The sequence below is a fragment of the Sciurus carolinensis genome, chromosome X (genome assembly GCF_902686445.1).
Source record: "Sciurus carolinensis chromosome X, mSciCar1.2, whole genome shotgun sequence".
Lineage (NCBI taxonomy): Eukaryota > Metazoa > Chordata > Mammalia > Rodentia > Sciuridae > Sciurus > Sciurus carolinensis.
The window spans coordinates 111926374-111930181 of record NC_062232.1 but is presented as its reverse complement, the minus strand read 5'-3'; positions in this window follow the sequence as shown (position 1 = coordinate 111930181).

Below are 3808 nucleotides of genomic sequence, written 5' to 3'. Positions count from 1 at the left end.
TCATTGGTATGTTGATGGGGATTGCATTGAATCTGTTGACAGCTTTGGTAATATGATCATTTTGACAATATTAGCTCTACTTATCCATGACCATTATGGGTTTTTTCCATTTTCTAAGGTTTTATTAAATTTCTTTCTTTAGTTTTTTATATTTTCATTGTAGAGGTCTTCCATGTTATTACTGCTAAGTAATTTTTTGAGGTTATTGTGAATGAAATAGTTTATTTCTTGGCCAATTCATTTTTGAAGTACAAGAAAGAATTTGATTTATGTATGTTGATCTTGTTTCCTGTTACTTTGCTGAATTAGTTTATCAACTCTGAAAGTCTTTTAGTGTATTTTTTGGATCCTCTAAGTACTGAATCATGTCATCAGAAAACAGATAGTTTGACTTTTTCTATTTGTATCCCTTTAATTTCCTGCCCTTGCCTGATTGGTCTGCCTAAGGTTTCAACTTCTATATTGAATAGAGTGGTAAGAGTGGACATTCTTGTCTTGTTCCTGATTTTGGAGGAAATACTTTGTTTTTTTCTGTACAGTATGATGTTGGTTTTGATTTTGTCAAATACAACTTTTATGATGTTGAGAAGTTCCTTCTAATTCCTAGTTGCTCCAGTGTTTTAAACATAAATGGGTGCTGAATTTTGTCAATCTTTTTGTGCATCTGTTGAGATGATGTGATTTTGTTCTCTATTTATGTGACGAATAACATTTATTCATTGGTTTATGTATACTGACTTAAACTTGCATCCCTGGGATGAATCCAACTTGATCCTATTGTAGAATCTGCCTGTTGTGTTTTCAATGTGGTTTGCTAGTAATTTAAGTTTTGTGTATCTGTATTCATCAGCATACTTGGTCTGTAGTTTTTTTTCCCTTGATGTGTCTTTATCTGATTTTGGCATCAGTGTGATACTGGATTCATACAATGAGTTTGAGAGTACTCCCTCCTTTCCTGTTTCATGGAATAATTTGAGGAGAATTGGTGTTAGTTTTTTAAAAGTCTGGGAGAGCTAAGCTGAGACTCCATCTGGTCCTCAACGTTTATTTACTGAAAGGCTTTTCATTACTATATTAGTGTTTCAGTCTCAAAGCTTGATATTTGTCTGTTTAGGTTTGGTGTTTTTTTTTTTTTTTTGATATCAGGATTTAACCTAGTGCTGCTTAATTACTGAGCCACATCCCTTTTTATTTATTTTGAAACAGGATTTTGCTAAGTTACTTGGGGTATCCCTAAGTTGCTGAGGCTGTTTTTGAACTTGAAATCCTCATGCCTCAGCTTCTAGAACCACTAGGGTTACAGGTGTGTGCTACCACACTTGACCCTGTTTAGTTTTTTTATATCCTCTTGGTTCAATTTGTGTAGATTGTATACTTAGAAATTTGTCAATATCTCCTAGGTTTTCCCATTTATTGCAATGTAAGTTTTCAAATTAGTCTATAATGATCCTCTGGGTTTTAGAAATGCCTGAGTGACATTCCATTTTTCATCTCTAATTTTGCTGATTAGGGTGTTCTCTCTTTGGTTTGTCAACTTTATCATTTCAAGGAATCAAACTTCTGCATCAATTTTCTTTTGTATTTTTAAAAATTCTCTTTCATTAATTTCAGTTCTGATCTTAATTATTTCCTGTTTTCTGCTGGTTTTGGAATTAGTTTTTTCCTGCTTTTCTGGGGCCTTGAGATGTAGCATTAGATTATTTGGGATTCAGTGTGTCCATGTAATGCTATAAATTTTCAGTTCTGCATTCATTGTGTCCCAGAGATTTTGGTATGCTGTATTACTATAATTGTTTGATACCAGGACTGTTGTATTTTTCCTCATTTCTTCAATAAAGAACAGACCATCATTTTAAATAGTATTGTTTGATCTCCATGTGTTTATGGTTTCTGTAAATTTTCTTGCTACTGAATTCTAATTTCAATCAATTACAATCTGATAAAATGTATGGGATATAGAAATTTTGTGTGTGCTGAGACTGTTTTGTGTCTTAAAATATGATGTATTTTTGAAAAGGTTCCATGAACTGATGAGAAGCTTATTCAACTGTTGTTGCCTGAAATAGTCTTTAGATGTCTGTTAGATTCATTTGATTTATACCATCATTTAGCTCAGAAACATATTTATTGCTTTTATGTCTGGATGATCTGTCTGTTGTGAGGGGTATGTTGAAATTACCAGGTATTATTACATTGTAGTCCATCTGCGATTTACAGTCAAGTAGTATTTGTTTTATGTATTAAGTACACTGACAATTAGGGCATAAATATTTACTATCATAACTTCTTGCTGAATTATTCCCTTAAACAGTATGTATTTACCTTTCTGGTCTCTTCTGATTAATTTTTTGCTTGAAATATAGAAGATATAGCTACCCCTATTTGTTTTGAGACTCCAGTTGCACAGAAGATCTTTTTCTATCTTTCAGTCTGTGGATATCTTTGCCTAGAGATGAATCTCTTGCAAATAGCATATGGTTGGGTCCTGTTTCTTACTGCATTCTCCCACTCTATGTCTCTGTTGTGTCTCTATTGGATAGTTGAAACCATTTACATTCAGAATTTTATCCAGTTATATTTATTATTTCCATCCATTTTGGTTAGTTTCCAAGATTTAGTTTTTTTCTTCATTTTGCTTAATTATTGTTCTGGAGATCTTCATCCACTTGAGAGCTCTGGGGTTTGTTTTTGAATTCTTTGTGTAGTATTTAAGTATTTTCTGTAGTTGATGTTTATTGGTTATTAATGTTCTTAGTTTATTCTCATTGTGGACAGTTTTTTTTCTTCAGTTCTGAATGATAGCTTTGCTGGATATAGCAAACTTAGTTGGCAGTTGTTTTCTTTCAGAGCTTGCTTATCTTATTCCAAGCCCTTCTGGCTTTTAGTGTCTTGAGTTGAGAAGTCTGAAGTGCATCTTATTGGTCTGCCTCTAGATGTGATCTGATGTTTTTCTCTTGTGGCTTTTAATATTATATCTTTGTTGTTGCCTATGTTAGGCATTTTGATTATGAGTTGTCTTGAAGAGGCTCTTTTTCATCTTGTCTCTTGGGGATTCTATATGCTCCTGTATGTGGATATCCATTTCATTCTGAAAGATAGGGAAATTTTCTGCTATTTCACTGCATAGGTTCTTAATGTCATTAGACAATATTTCTATGTCCTCTTCTATCCCAGAGACACTCTTTTTTTGTTCTTTTTAGTTATACATGACAGTAGAGTGTATTTTGACATATACACACATGGAGTATAACTTATACTTCTTGTGGTTGTACATGATAGAGTTACACTGGTTATATATTCATATACGTTTCCCTTTCCCTTCATTCCCCTTTGTCTAATACAATGAATTTATATTATTCACTCTCCCCCCGCACATTTATTGTGTGTTAGCACCTGCCCCAGTGACTCTTAAGTTTGATCTCTTAATGTCATCCAAGAGTTCTGTATATTCTGATCAGGGGCCTTTATTTTTTTCCTTTACTGTCTACTGAGTATTCCACCTCACATACCCTGTCTTTGAGGTCTGAGAGTCTATGTCTCATGTAATCTAGATTGTTGCTGATACTTTGAAGTGAAATTTTATTTGATTTATTGTCTTTCATTTCCAGGCATACTGATTGGTTTCTTATCATGATCTCTTATCTCTTTAAGAAAGGGTCTTTCCCCTCCTGTAATTGCTCTCTTAATTCATTCTTTTATTTGTTCCTAAGTTCTTTTTTTAGCTCATTATACATTTTAATAATCAATTTTTTAAAGTCTTTCTTTGGAATTTCATCCCCTGCCACCTTCATGTGTTCCCTTGTTGGAA